The sequence below is a fragment of the Cricetulus griseus genome, assembly GCF_003668045.3.
Source record: "Cricetulus griseus strain 17A/GY chromosome 1 unlocalized genomic scaffold, alternate assembly CriGri-PICRH-1.0 chr1_1, whole genome shotgun sequence".
Classification (NCBI taxonomy): Eukaryota; Metazoa; Chordata; class Mammalia; order Rodentia; family Cricetidae; genus Cricetulus; species Cricetulus griseus.
The window spans coordinates 193,170,141-193,186,493 of NW_023276807.1; the positions used below are offsets into that span (position 1 = coordinate 193,170,141).

General features: G+C 39.7%; 1 protein-coding gene and 1 non-coding gene across 23 annotated transcripts in view; one reads left to right on the top strand and one right to left on the bottom strand.

The window, feature by feature from the left end:
* Positions 1–16,353, top strand: part of Slmap (sarcolemma associated protein) — a 123,434-nt gene that overhangs the window by 26,087 nt on the left and 80,994 nt on the right. The window lies entirely within an intron of this gene.
* LOC113832592 lies at positions 5,295–5,425 on the bottom strand. Its single transcript, XR_003479903.1, has one exon. It is a non-coding gene; the product is annotated as a small nucleolar RNA SNORA71 (small nucleolar RNA).

Sequence of the window (16,353 nt, forward strand, 5' to 3'; positions counted from 1 at the left end):
CCTACTATGTAGCTCTGGCTGGCCTAGAACTCACTATGTAGATCAGGTTGACTAGGAACTCACAGAGATCCGCCTGCCTCCTGAGTGCTGATTAAAGATGTGTGCCACCATGTCTACTCCCAGTTTTAAAAATTTTAGTTAATTAAAAAATTTTGACAATATCGTACTTATGCAGTGAACTGTGGTTACACTCAGCCCTTACTACCTTCTCATCCCCTCCAACCACTCCAGACTTTTCTTCTTTCTAATAAGTCTCCACCTTATATCTGTGCCCCCTTCTTCCTCTCTTGATCTCTATCCTTTCCCCTCTCATTTTCCCCCTTGCTTCCTTTTTTGTTCAGGCCCTCCCAGGTAGTCACAGCTGTTGTGTGTTCATGATCGTAAGGACAACCTTGTGTTCAGAAGACAGCAGCACTACACTGTATTCTTCTCCATCCCCTGCTTCCCATAGTCCTTCCATTCTGTCTTCTGTGATGTTCTCTGGGCCTTGGATGGGGTGACATTGATAGCCCATTTGGGGCTGAGTACTCAGCTGTCACGCTCCCCTGCTTTAATTATTGCCCACTGCTGAAAGAGGTTTCCTTAATCAGGTCTGAGAGCTGCCAGAGTCTGTGTGTATAAACACATATATTTAGAAGGCAGTTTAAATACACATCTATTTGGCAGATATCAATATTAGATCCCCCAGTAGGGCATGTGACCTTCCATAAGCTTTTGACCAATTCTATGGTACCAGGAGTATATGTATTCCTTCCCCGTAGAGTTTCTTCAAATCCAACCAGAAAGCAGTTGGTTGCTCCCAGAACATTCATGTACTAGTATATCTTGCCAGGCAGTTCAGTATTGAAATAGGAACAATGTATAGCTGGGTGTGATTATTCTGTCATTGTGGTGGATATCCAAGAGCAAATATAACAGCCTGTGTTGTTTTGAAAGTTTGCGGGGACTACCTGGGCAGTCATAGGGGATTATCCCATATCTGACACTGGAATTTTGGTTTGAAAACATATGGCTTCTGGGAGCAGTGTTAACCACCATGGAGAGTACTTTGGTTCAAATTCTTTTTTCCTTTTTTAAAGTCTGTGAAGTAGTAGGTTCCCATATGACTTTTTCACGAATTCTTAGTTTTGATTGACCCCTTTCCCCAACCCCACATTTCTTCTGTTTCTCTATTCCCTTATCCCTCTTTAAACCTTTTCTTCCCTGGATTCCTTTGTCTACTTTCATATAAATATGATTTACTCTCCTTTCAACACCCCCTGCTCTGTGTTTCCTTTCTTGATATCTGGCTCCTGTGGACTCACTGCAACTTAAACATATAACTATCTAAAAATTTGAATTTGAGATCCACATATGAGAGAGAACACTCAGTGTTTGTCTTTCTGGATATGGCTTACCACACTCAGTATAATATTTTCCAATTCCATTAATTTTCCTGCAAATTTCATTTTTCTTTAATGTTGAGTAGAATTCCATTGTGTGAGTGGTTTATGATAGTCACATATTAATTCTATAATTGTTAAGTGGTTTATGATAGTCACATATTAATTCTATAATTATTGGCTGCTGGCTGAATTCAGGACCAGAGATGCTCAGGAAATGGCAGGTAAACAATGGGACAAGTATAGACTCTAAGTATTATATTACTATATGAATCAATTAAACATTTAAAGTATTTTATTTAGTGTTTATTTGTTATGCATTTTATTAATGGTTCAAGACAGAACTGATATTCTTCTCTCTGGTGAAGAGGCTTTGTTTGATGTTCTGACTTTTTTGTATAATCTTTGCATATGTTTAACTACTGTCTGCTTAATCATGGTATATGTGAGTTTAGATGAGGTAATGTATGTAAAGGAAGTAGCATCGTACCTTTATAAGCAAATATTTAATATATTTATGGACATGAAAAACCTCAGTTTATTAGGGCTGTGTGTCAAATAGTTGGTATTAGGTAGTATGTGCATTTTTGAAAAAAAAAATTAAAGCCTGCCTTTCCATATGGTTTTACAGCAGAAGGTCTGATTTTTTTTTTTTTTTTAATTGTTACCATCACTACTAATCTGCTACTTGGCCAACTGTTGGCCTTATCTTACTGATATATGAAGCGAAATCATTCTTATTTCATAGAGGCTTGAAAGAAACAAAAGAAGCAGTAAAATTTTCAGACAGAGATAATAAAGCAAACTGTTTAAATTACAACATTTTAAAAATCTGCCCAGGGTTTCAGCTCACACCTGTAATCTCATGTCTTGGGAGCTGGAGGCAGGAAAATCAGGTTTTAAAGGTCATCCTTGCCTACTTAATAAGTTCAAGGCAAGCCTGAGTGAAGTCTACACAGCCTGCACTTGTAAGATCTTGTTTCAAAAACAAATAATAAAACAAAATGTTTAAGGTGTCAAGACCAGGCTGGAGAAACCCACAGAAACAGCTGACCTGAATAAGGGGGAACTCATGGACCCCAGACGGATAGCTGGGAAACCAGCATAGGACTGATCCATACCCACTGAATGTGGGTGTCAGTTAGGAGGCCTAGGCAATATATGGGTGGGGCCTCTGGTAGTGGATCAGTATTCATCCCTAGTATATGAATGGACTTTGGGAGCCCATTCCACGTAGAGGGATACTGTTTCAGCCTAGACACATGGGGGAAGGCCTAGGCCCTGCTCTGAATGATATGACAGACTTTGAAGATCTCCCATGGAAAGCCTCACCCTCCCTGGGGAGCAGAAAGGGGATGGGATAGGGAGTTGTTGGGGGACAGGGGAGGAAGGGAGGAACAGGGAACTGGAATCGACATGTAAAACAAGCTTGTTTCTAATTTAAATAAAAAAGAGAGAACAACAACAACAAAAACCCAAAATGTTTAAAACATACCTTTGTGCCCATTGCTAATTTGGGAGCACTTTTATAAAAGCAAGTTACTTAATCTCTTACAATTCTAAATTATTTATCTGTAGTATGGGGATAATGTAACAAGTGTATTAAGTGAAGAAATGCATGCAGAGGAGTTTGTCCAGGCACATAGAAAAACACTTAAAAACAGATGTGATGGTTGTGGATTATTTTGTCATTGGTGAGTAATGGATTCTTTGTTCAGCTTTGCTCTCTGTGGATTAAAGCTGAATTCTGGGGTGTAAATGGTGTTGTTTTATGGAAGTGAAAGAAATCAATTCTTTTTTATGTGTAGTAAAGTCCTCAGGAATATGCGATTTTTATCTTTTTTTCCCAATGAGTTTTTTTTTTTATTAATTAATTTATTTTTTACATTCCCATTCCAATTCCCCTCCCTCTTCTCCTCCCATTCTCCATTCCCCTCCCACCTCCCATCTGCTCTACTGAGAGGGTAAGGCCTCACTGAGCAAGTCTGTCCCATCATCCTGTTGAGGCAGAACCAAGGAACCTCTCCACCCCCTGTGTCTAGGCTGGGCAAGGTATCTTCCCCATATGGAATGGGCTCCACTAAGTCAGTTTGTGCATTAGTATTAGATCTTGGTCCCACTGCCAGTGGCCTCATATATTGTCCCAGTCACACACTATTGCCACCTTTATTAAGAGAGTCTAGTTCGGTCTTAATGCAGGTTCCCCACTTGTCAGACCTGAGTCAGTGAATTTTCACTAGCTTGGGTCAGCTGTTTCTGTGGGTTTCCCATCATGGTTTTGACTCCTTTGTTCATATTATCGATTCTCCCTCACTTCAATTGTACTCCAGGAACTTGGCCCAAAGGTTAGTTGTGAAAATCAGTTCTTTAAAAATGTATTTATTTAGTTGGTGTGTGTGTGTGTGTGTGTGTGTGTGTGTGTGTGTGTGTGTGTGTGTGTGTGTGTGTTCTCATGTGACATGTCTTATGGGGGGAGGGGAATCAAATTTAGGTTTTCTGGTAAGTGCCAGAATCTTGCTGATCCATCTCACTGGCCCAGAAATCAATCCTTTTAAAAGAAAATTTTGCATTGTGGTGCACACACTATCTCAACACTCGGGAGATGGAAGCAGGTCGATCTCTGAGTTTGAGGCAAGCCAAGGGTTCTGTAGTGAGTCTTTATCTCAAAGCAACAAACAAATTAATGAAATTAGTTTAGAAGAAAATTCCCCAACTTCCCCAACTTGGGTCTCAATATTTTCCTAGGGAAAATGTTTAGGATCTGTGCTTCAGCCATAAATGGAGGTAGAAATTGAACATGATACTTTCTGATACTTAATTTCAGTTCAAAGTCTTAAAAGAGTTAGTGGGTCCTGAATAGGAGCATTACTTATTCTGAGAAGAAGTGGGTATCAGGAAGAATTTTGGAGTGGGCTATATTTGAATGTCTGAATGGTATGGCAACAGAAAACTCGAGCCTCTGCACTTAACCTTATAAGGAGTTTATTTTCTTTAGCCCCAGGTAGTCATTTCCCATGATAAAATAGTAATTTCTCAGAAAAAATATTTTTTCATAGATTGTATCATATTTTTATTTCTATCCACTTACAATTATTAGCTATCACTTTTCTTTTTTTTTAAAAAAAGGATCTGCTCAAGGCTTTGACCATTTACATGTTGACAGGAATTCTTTGAAGATTACAATTTGCCTTGAAAAAGAAATGTATATAAAGTCTTAGTGTGTGTACTCTAAGAAAGAAAGGACTAAATTACTGGTGGCAAAAGTGAGCAAGTCATAATCTCCCTATTTGTAGTGACTGATTGCATGCAGTTCATCATGTAGCTGCTGTATGGTCAGAGATGTTAATTTTCCTAAACTCTCTCTCTCTCTTTTTTTTAATCTGTAGCAGAAAAGTTAGCAACAAATGCAATAGAACATCTTTTGTCACTGTAGTCATTCCAGGCACTAGCAGATGGACACAGCAACAGGACATAGCCCTCTAAGGTGCAAATGTCAGGACTGTATACTGGAGTCTTCCATGCCTGAGCTAGGGGCTAACCTGAATAAAAACTGTTTCATGATGCTCTGAGTGGGCAATGTCTCCAGTTTGTGTGTGGTGGTCTTGTTGCCTAATTAATCCCTGGCCATCTGGTGTCCATAAACACCTGGGAGGCAAGGAGGAGAGGGGTCAGGTAGCCTTCTACCACACAGGCTTCTGGAGGCCTGTCTACTACAGCAGCCACGGAAGGCAGGAAAGGCAGTTCCACAGGAGGACATGACTGGGGCTGATAGGATCCTTGCAAAACTAGGTCAGAGTAAAACCCCTTAAGGCAGAGCCCTGCTTCTACCTCCGTCCCATAAGCCCCTGAGGATACTGCCCAGTGCTGATAGTGGATACTTAGTGAGCAGTCAGGAGATCAAGAGGCTAGATGTGTTCCAAAGCACCAGGGTTTGGCAAGGACAGGAATGAACCTTCCAAATACAAGGTAAGGCTTTCGGCATCCTCTCCTTGCAATTGTATGACCTGGGCACAGACAGCTTATAATTGCTTCCGAATACAGGGGCCGAAACCAATATTGCAATCAAGTCTTTTATTGTACCTTCTGTCTTAAGAAATCTCAACTTTCTTGTCTAGTGCCAAGGTTCCCTTTTACATTATGTCTTGGATTTCTGCCCTTGTTCCTCTGATTTTTGTTATTTTTTTTTAGGGCTAGGTCATGACTATATATAAATGTACTGTCGTACCTGTTCCTCCTCCTCCTTGTCTTCTCAATCCAGTCACCACCCTCACACACAAGTGTGACTTAGCAACAATTATGCCTATCTGCACTTCACATCAATCTTGCAGAACTTATTTGATTTATACCCTTTGATTTATTTTTGTGTTTCTAGGTATATTATTTTTCTGTATAGTTGGGTGCCTAGTAAGTATTATAAACTGAAATGATTTGACCTAATGGTGGATTCTTTTTTGAAATGAGTTCTAACTATCCTTCTTGCTTCATGAAAATTTCATAATTTTGTGAGATTTTATGAGAAGCTTTGAATTAAAGATCAGAGTGCTTAGTTTTAGAGGGCAGGCAGACATTGTGGTTTGGAAGTTTTTGTTTTGGAATCATAGTGTCAAGTCAGCAGTAGCTCTGAGACTGTTATCTGTTTAATGTGTCTGAGTCTCAGTTTTTAATCTCTAAAATGGAGATGTTAATATCTTCTTGGTAGTCTTATGAGGATGGAAGTAACTCATATCAAAGATCTGCACATCACAGGGGTCTGTAGGTGGAAGCTATTATTAATGTTGCTTCTTTTAATGATATTGCATAGCCCTTAATATACAAGTCTTTTACCTCCTTGCTAAATTTATTTATAGGCATTTTATACTTTTAGATTCTTTTAAATGGAAGTGCTTTCTTTTTTTCCATTTTGGGGTGCCCATTGCTGGCATATTGAAACACAGCTGCTGGGCTAGAGGTGTAGCTGAATGGTAGAACATTTTGTCTAGGGTGCACAGGGGCCTGGGTCCCAGCTTCAAAGCAAATGACTGTAATTTAGAAATTATAACAGCCTTTTCTGTGTCAACCAAAATTGTAGTTTTGTTGAATTTATTCACTTGAATGGTGTTTGGTGTATTCTGTGGTTTTTTTTTTTTTTTTTTTTTTTTTTTTTTTTTTTTTCGAGACAGGGTTTCTCTGTGGCTTTGGAGGCTGTCCTGGAACTAGCTCTTGTAGACCAGGCTGGTCTCTGAACTCACAGAGACCCGCCTGCCTCTGCCTCCCGAGTGCTGTGATTAAAGGCGTGCGCTACCACTGCCCAGCTCTCTGTGGGGTTTGTTAGATAGAAGATTATGTTGCCTTTGAATGGTCATGTTTATCTTTACCTTTTTAGTTTGGTTGTCTTTTTTGTCAGTGGCTAAAACTTCTAGTATAATGTTAAGTAGTAAAATAACAGTAAAACTAGGTGTTCTTCTTGTTCCTTATCTAAGGGGAGGAAGCTGCTATTCTTTAAAACAATTAATATGGCATGTACATATATATTATTTACTTTGCTCATATTCAGCTTTGCCCCGTCTGCTGGTACTTTTCTTCCCCTCTGCTTTCATGCATATAATATATATGCATAGACAGAGATACATGTATATATATTACACACAAGAGAAAACATGTTGTGCTTTGTCCTCTTGTTCCACTCTTCCTCCTAACTTTAGGATATTACCTTTCTTGTTGCTGTAATTACATACCTGACAAAGGCAACTTAAGAAAGGAAGGGTTTGTTTGTGTTCACAGATTGAGAGCGCAGTCTGTCATTGAGGAGATGGCATGGTGGGGACATGAAGCAGTTACTCACATTGTGTTTATACACCACAAGCAGAGAAATGAGTGCTGGTGTTCAACTTGCTTTCTTGTTTGATCTGTGAACTCAGCTCATGGAGCGGTGTATCCACATTTAGGGTCAGTCTGTCCACTTCAATTAGCACAATATAACAGCCCCCTCATAGGCATGCCCAGAAGTTGGTTTCCATGGTGATACCTCCTAGTTGACAATCAGAAAGCATCATTCCAAGTTTCTTTCTCTTATAGTCTCCCGTTTTTACTTTGATGTTTTCTACACATTCTACCACTCAGTCAGGAAAGCAAAGAGACATGGATAGTTCTCTCTCTTTTTCAGTCCAGCTCCACTTACCTGTGGGATGGGTCTTTTCTCATTTAAACCTTCCTGGAAACACATTGCAGACATACCTGGAGGAGGTGTATCTCATAGGGATTCTAAATCCAGTCAAGTTGACAGTAAGTTAACCATCATGATCTATGTGTGTGCTCTATAAATGAAAGAAAACATGCAATGTTTGTCTTTCTGATCTGGCTTATTTTGTTTACTATGATGATCTCCTACTTCCGTTTTTCTACATGTCAGAGTTTTATTCCTTTCTATGGTTGAATAACACTCTACTGTGTATATATACTGCACTTTTTTTTTGTCAATTTATCTCTTTTTTATGTGTATAAGTATTTTGTCTGTATGCATGTATAAGTGCACCATGTGTGTACAGTGCCCCTCAGTCCAGAAGAGGGCGATAGATCCGTAAAAGCTGAAGTTACAGGTAGTAGTAGTGAGTGGCTGTGTGGGTGTTGGGAGCAGAAGTTGAGTCTTCTGTAAGCAGTCAGTACTCTTACAGAATAATCTCTCCAGCTGTCTATTTACTTCTTGGTTGGCATTTAGGCTGGTTGCATATCTAAGCTGCCGGAGGAAAAACATTAGGAAACAAAGATATAGGCATAGGCCAGGACTGAAAAGGCCTTGAATAGCTGAGGGTAACATCAAGAATCAGCTACAGGCTTTCTGAAAAAAAGTTAAAAGACCTAGCCTATGACTTTATTTTAAAGTGCTTCTTTATGTTTTCCTCTGGCAGCTCCAAAGTTTCAGATACTACATTAGGGTCATTGAGGGTAAGATCTTTAAGGTATAAGGGTGATAGGTATCTAGTTGTGTTCTTCTATGGATGGAGATCCAGTTATCATTTGATGAAGAGACTGTCTATTCGACAATGCTTTTTGACACCTTTGTGAAAATTTAGGTGGCTTTAGATGCATAACTTTATTTCATTTCTAGGTCCTCTATTCCATTAGTCCTTGTGACTGTGCTTTGCTGTTTTTGTTACTGTGTCTCAGTAATATAATTGAGGTCAAGTATTGTGATACTTTTAAAAATTATGCACATGCGTGTGTCTGTTTACATGTGGATTTGTGAACATGTGTGATGTCCTCAGAGACCAGAAGAGGGTATTGGATTTCCTGGAGCTGGAGTTAACAGGAGGTTGTGAACTGCCCTCCCTGTGTGAGTTCTGGGAATCCAGCTTGGGTCCTCTGTAAGAGTAGTTTGCATGCTTAACCACTGAGACATCTCTCCAGCCCCTTCAGGGTTGTGCATTTTTCATTGCAGTTCTTTTACTTCCTCAGTTAGGCATATTCTTATGTATTTCATTCAGTGGGAAGATATTTTGTATGGATTTCCCCCCTTGATTTTCCTCAGCAGGTTTGATACTGGCACATAGAAAAGCAGCTATTTTTTGTGCTGATTTGTATTATGTCACTTTGCTGAAAGTGTTCATCATATCTAAGAGTTTTTTTTGATGAAGCCTGGAGGGACTTTTAAGTCTAGGACCATGCCATTTGCAAATAGGAATAGTTTGCCTTCTTTTCTTAACTCTGTTGAAGACTTTAAGAACTGTTTTAATAAAAGTATAGAGTGAGTGGACACTCTTATCTCGTTCATTTCAAGGAAATGCTCTCTATTTCTTCCTATTAATATAATGTTGACTATAGGGTTGTCAGATGTAGTATTTATTATGTTGAGATATAGTACTTCTAGTTCTAGTTTCTTTAGGACTCTTATCATACATGGATGTTGAACTTCAGCAAAGGTCTTTTGAGGATCTATTGAGTTTATTATGCTAATTTTGTTTTTTAATTCTGGAGACCATGAGTTAGATTGTATATTGATTTGTGTGTGTTGAATCATCCTGTGATCCCAGAAATAAAGTCCATTTGGTCATGGTATATGATCCTTAAAATGTGTTGTTGAATTTGGTTTGCAAATCTATTATTCAGAATTTAAACTTTTGTTATTATTGTGCACATGTCTGTATAAATACATACCTGCCATGCTTGTGTGTTGAGGTCAGGAGACATCTTTGTGGAGTTATTTCTTTTTCACCTTTCTGTAGGTTCTGGGAATTGAACTCAGGTTTCAGGCTTGTGGAAAGTGTTTTAAAATTTTTTATTTATTGCTTATCTTTATGGGTATTTTACCTGCATGTAAGTCTGTGTACCAGGTACATGCTTTGTGCCTGAGGAAGCTAGAAGAGGGCTTCTAATCTCCTGGAACTGGAGTTACAGATGATTATGAGCTGCAGTGTGGATCCTGGGAATTGAACCCAGGTCCTTTGAGAGAGTGCTGAGCTATCTCTCCAGCCCCTGGAAAGCACTTTTACCCACTGAGCCATTTTGCTGGCTCTTTATTGAGAATTGTTACATCTATATCCATCTGGGAGTTTGGTCTGCAGTTTTCTTTTTTCATGTGTGTCCTTGTCTGGTTATGATATGGGGTAATAATAGCTTTGTAGATTGAGTTTCTAGTGTTCTTTCCCTTTCTGTTTTATAGAATAGGTTAAGAGCAGGTGTCAGGTCTTCTTTAAAGGTCCTGTGGAATCTAGCAGTGTGCACCATCTTGGACCTTTGTTGTTGAGGTACTATTTATTTCTTCATTCTTACTTGTTATAGATGTATTTAGGCTACTTATTTCCTCTTGATTTAAGTTTTTGGTATGTCATGTTTCTAGAAATTTTCTCATGTCTAGATTTATACTGTTTTAGGATATGTTTTCATTATTCTGTAATGATTGTGTATTTTTGTGTGTATATGTATGGTATCTCTGTGTCCATGTGTATGGTATTTCTGTATGTGTGTGAGCAAGGGCCTGTATGTGTGTGTGTGCATGTTAGAGTTTGGTGTTGAGTGTCTTCCTCAATCCCTTACCACCTTCTTCCTTCCTTCCTTCCTTCCTTCCTTCCTTCCTTCCTTCCTCCCTCCCTCCCTCCCTCCTCCCTCCCTCCCTCCCTCCCTCCCTCCTCCTCCTCCTTCCTTCCTTCCTTTCTTTCTTTTTTTTTGTCTTTCAAGCAGGGTTTCTCTGTGTCGCTTTGGAGCCTATCCTGGCACTTGCTCTGGAGACCAGGCTGGCCTCGAACTCACAGAGATCCGCCTGCCTCTGCCTCCCAAATGCTGGGATTAAAGGCATGCGCCACCAATGCCCGGCCACCTTATTTATTTTAAAAGATTTTATGTATATGAGTGTTTTGACTGTGCCTGCTGTCTTTGGAGGTCAGAGGGGGTCGTAAGATTGCCCTGAACCAGGAGCTCACCAATTGAGCTAGACTGGCTGGCTAGTGCCCTCAGGATCCTTTTGGCTCTTTCCCACTGCTGGCTTTATGTGTGATTGCTTGGGCTCCAAATTCAGGTCCGCCAGTGCTGTCCTCACAATATTAGCTTCAGTTCTTTGTACACTAGTGACCTCTGCTGGTCACAGTTAACATTACAGTCTGTGGGCTGGTAAGTTCTCCCTTTTTGTCAAGATTCCTAGTTTGTACTCACCGAGGTGGTTTATGCTTTAGGAAGTGGTTGTGTCTCAAGTGCATTGGAAGTCTAGGGAGCAAGAGCAACACGGAGATCTTTAAGGCAGGCTTGTCAATCTGTGCTTTAACAATCTGTCAAATAGCTTCATGGATATAGCTGCTCTGATATTTCTAAGAGACACAATCTCACAGTAAACTTCCTGTTCCTCTGTCTTTTGCAGACTTTAACCCTCTCTTCCACTATAATCCACAGAGCCATAGGTGCAGGAATTGTATTGTAAATATTATCAGTTGGGACTGGGCACCACATGATGTCTTGTTTTCTGCACTTGACCAATTGTGGAATGGTCTCTGTAGTAAAGAGAAATTTCTTTGATGAGGGTTGTAAACTACACTTATCTGTGGGTATCAGGATAAATATTTAGAATTTTGTTAGGAATTAGGTTGGTTTAGTAAAGTAGCAGTGGTAGGTTCTTTTCTAAGGTCACTTCACTGGCTCTGCATAGTTGGCTAGGTTTCCAGTATCTGGTATGTTTCCTTCTTGCTGACCAGTTCTTTTTTTTTTTTTTGGCATTTTAAAATCATTTTTTAGGTAGTATACAACGTAAAGGATTTTTACAGCATTTTCATACAGATGTGTGTATATGTTATGAAGCATATATGTGATATACATAATTACACACCCACACATAATTACACCTTGCTTTAATTCATTTCCTTCCCCTACTGCTCTCAGCCTTCTACTCCCTCTTAAAAGTTGGCTTCCTCTTCCAAATGCTCCTCTTTGGCTTCCATGTCACATGAATTCTGTTACCCTCTCTTTTATCCCTTCCTAACTTACTTTAAGATATCGTTCTTCTCTCTCATGCTGACCAGTTCTTAAGTCTATTTAGAGAGCAATTGGTTACCACTAAGATATATATGCCGCAAGCCATGCTAGTCATTGTTGTGGTCCATAGGTGTCATAGTGGCTGCCTAAATAAGACCCAAACAACAGTGACACTACTAGACAGGCTAACATGGAAGGAGGAAAGCTCAGGGGGCCTCAGTTCTAGACAGGGCAACTAAGGAGTACAAAAGCAGGAGAAATAGTCTTGGAAGAGCTCCCAATAGGTTATCTAGTACCCAAGTGGTCAGCCCTGAAATCATATACCTACAAGTAACATTATATGGACCGAACATGCTATATTTACACATTAATGAATACGTACACTGCCACCACCAAGTAAAGAAAAAGAAGCCAAGAGAGCAAGGTGGGATACATGGAGGGGTTGGAGGGAGGAAAGGGAAGGATGAAATGATGTAAATATATTACAATTTCAACACATAAATTTATTATAAAATATAAAAATGAATCTTTAAAAAAATTGCATATGTTAAATGGTTTGGGGTTTGGCTATACACACCTTTAATCCCAACACTTGGGAAACAGAGCCAGGTGGATTTCTATGAGCGTGAGGCCAGTTAGAGCTACATGGTGAGACCATCTCAACAACACAACAATAAAATCTGTTAAACAAGTACTGTGCTTGAGGGATGAAGCTGTGTGTGCACAGCGGTCCACTGGAGCTTCAGAGTCCTGAGTGTCTACAACAGGGTTTCTTAAAATTTTCCACACTTGTCAATGAGAAATTTGTATGTGACCATCAGTGGTATGTAAGCATCTAGAATCAATATGTAAATCAAACATTTGGTTGGAATAAATCATAAAATTAGTTTAAATAAATCTGTGATGATATACATGCAATTTTGATATTTGTTAAGGATGAAAGCAAAATTGCTTATTAGTAACATGGCTTTGCTTGTTTATGCATCATGTCTGAATATTTGGCACTGTAAAACTTAGCTCATCTTCAGAGTTTTGCAGAATGGATCAATATTTTGATTTTATAACCAATAGTACTGAGAATACCACTTGCATAAATATATAGACAAAATGGCAGAAATATGTTTAAGATCATTTTGGAAATCATTGAAGGTTTTGTCCTAATCCTAACTGAGAATTGAAATCAGGAACACAAGCATCAGTTTTTAAAATCAAACATTCTAACATAATACAATCCAGAGATATACTAATTTGATGTTTCCATGTTAAGAAATGGCAATAGGAAAATACTTAAGTCTGTGTTTTCTGTAATTAAACAATTATTTCTATAAGAGCAGAACTGTTTGTATGTGCAGCTGCTACACTGCTCTTGAATTCAAGCCAAGGGTTCCAGGTAGTATATATTGGCTTTGCATAGAGTGATGACATGCTCAGTGCAAAGTACACATGTTGAAGAACCAAGGCTACCATGAAGTCATGTGCACTGGGAGCAAGTGCTGCTAGAAACATTCCAGATGCATGTGTCTTTGTTTAAATTAATTTTTGGTTGTCTCATTGTGAGAAACCTTTGATTGTTGCTACGGGAGTCACAACACACAGTTTAAGAAGTTTTGCTCTATAGCAGTGAGCGTCTTAGCAGATAGGTGGTTCTGGAGGTTGAGTCCCCTGGCTCCAGGCAGAGTTTGGAGGTATGGGAGACAATTGAGGTCAGTTCCTAGCCATCTATGACAGATTACTTCTCCCTGTATGGTCACTGCCTCAGCTGAGCCTCTTGTTCCCTGAACTTTTCCTTTGTTGAGGTCCAACCTGCTACCCTCTATGACTGTCTCTTACTGTCTCACTCTAGAGCTTTGCCAGGTTGACTTCAGCCTTGCTGATGTGGTTATTACTTGTTCTCAGGCCATCCAGGCTAACCCTGTTTGTTTTATTTATTTATTTAAATTATTTTTCATTGTACATACTAACCCCAGTTTCCCCTTTCTCCTTCTCTTCTGTCCCCTACCTGCCTTGCTTCTTACCCCCATCTACTTGTCAGAGAGGGTAAGGCCTTCTTTGGGGAGTCAACAAAGTCTGGCATAACAAGTTGAGGCAGGTTCAAGCCTCCCCCCTCTCCCCCCATCAAGGCTGAGCAAGGTATCCCACCATCCGTCATAAGGAGTGGGCTCCAAAAAGCCAGTTCATGGCCCTGGGATAGGTCCTGGTGCCACTGCTAGGAACCCCCCACAACAGATCAAGTCACATAACTGTCACCCACATTCAGAGGGTCTAGTTCCGTCCCATGCATACTAGCTTGGGTCAGCTGTCTCTGTGGTTTTCCCATCATGGTCTTGACCCACCTCCCCATTCATGTGATCCCTTCTCCCTCTCTTCAACTGAACTCCGGGAGCTCAATCCAGTGCTTGGCTGTGGGTCACTGTATCTGTTTCCATCAGTTACCAGATGTAGGGTTTATGATGACAATTAGGGAAGTTACTAATCTGATTAAAGGGGAAGGCCCATTTAGACACCCTCTCCATTCTCCACTCTCAGGTTTAGATAATGGATTGTTTCAAGGTGGCACAGGCCAAACAGCCTTGGAGACACAGCCAGTGACATAATTGGGCAACTCTGTGGTGATCCAAACCCTGGAGTTGGGACTTGTGAAGACTGAGGGTCTGTTACTTAGGACTGTCTTGTCTTTCTTCTCCAATGCTGTCTGGCTTATTTCTGAGTGCAGCACCTTCCACACTCCCCAGCCCCATTCACACGGCCACATACCTTGCTTCTTTTTAAGTCATTCTGTTTCTCAGCTTTTTTCAGTTGTCTACCACTCTTTATGATTTTCCAGTGTTCTTCTCTTCATTGTAATAGTGTTTATTTTCATTATACTGGCTTTCTTCCTTCAACATGTTACAAATGACTTATAATCTGCAGTTTTGCCTAATCCCCCCTTCCTGAATGTTTACAAAAGAGGATGCTATGTTCTGTCAAATGCCTTTTCTGAATAAGTTGAGATGATTGTGAGGTTTGCTTTTTCTATTAATGTGTAACGTTGGTTGACTTAAGTCTTGTAAGGTGGTGGTGTATAACGTCAGCTAACTTTCTTTAGTGGCACTGCTTATGATAGGTAAATTGCACTTTTCAAGCAGTATCAGCTAGCGACTCTAGTGTGGGTGAGTTCTGCATCTATCCTTCATGTCACTTTCAGAGAGGTGAAAATACACAGTCATTTGTGATTACAGTCTGGTCTACTCCCTCTGGAGCCAGGTACCAAGGTCCCATTGTGGCAATGCATGTTGGTACTTACCAGATTGCTGCTGTTCTGGAGAGTAGGCAGGCCAACGGTGAGTTTCTTACCATTTTAAAACTGCCATTTTCTTTTCTTTCTCCCTCTTTTTTAAAAATGAGTCATTTTAAAATTATAATATGCATATATATATATATATATATATATATATATATGTAAGTTTATGATATAACTGACTTTGGTGAAGTTTTCATACATGTATATCATTGTACTTTGCTCATATTTCTCTCCAAAAATAGTCCCCCTTCGGCTATGTCATAGATATGTAATGATATGTGTGTGAGTATGCATTCTCGAGTGCACATAAAATCTAGGTTCTCGGTGAAAGGGAACGTGCAGTGTTTTTCCTCCCATTATCTCCTCTGTTCTCTCTTCAGACCTCTTTCTCATCTTCCAGTCATCCTTTCACTGTCATGTTTCATACACACACATACAAACAAGAATCTAGATCCATGTTTGAGAGAAAACACGCAATGTTTGAACCTGACTCACTTTGTCGTTGATGTTGCTTTGTTCTTAAGTCAGTGTTTATGCACTGCTCTAGGTCTTTGCATTTTTCTTGGAGTGCTAGACAGGTTGATTCTGCAGCTTTTTTCATTTTAGTGTTTCTGTGTGGGTAGATGCTTGGAGCTGCCTACTCTAACTTTTTGCTGGTGTCATTTTGTTCCTTTCTTTGTGATTTTATAAATTGCTTCCATTTTCTTTATTTCTCTTTAGGCATTGTTCACTGTACTTAATCACTCTAATGCTTCTTGTAGAACTTTTCCTATTCATTTTTGAGTCTTTCTGCCTTTTCTAGAAATTCCTTCCACCCTTCCCCAGTTGTTTCATATTATTGGCTTATGTCTAGTTATTTTCCTAAGGTCTTAGTTTATTTTCAAGTTCACAGAGCGCCCTCTTCTGTTGTTTTTGTAAAATGTTTTTCCTTCGCTTTTTTTCTGGATCTTTTCTTTTGTTATCCTGTAGTCAATTTTGGTTCAATTTCCAGCAGCTGTCTGTCACTGGGCAGCTGTGTCTTGGAAGGTAGCTTTGGGTGGCTGATTGGTTTCAAGAATTTCTATAGGGGAGCTTGTTTACCAGAGTGGTAGAGTGTAGTTTCACATTGAGAAAGGCTCTGGATCCATCTGGAAAACCAAGTTTATATGGTTGCTGGGTTGAGCTAAATGTTTTAATTTTCAGCTCCTTTTCTTTCATTGTTCTCCAGACTGCTCCTGGAATACCTAGTAGCTATTTTGTGATACTCAGATCCAGTCAACC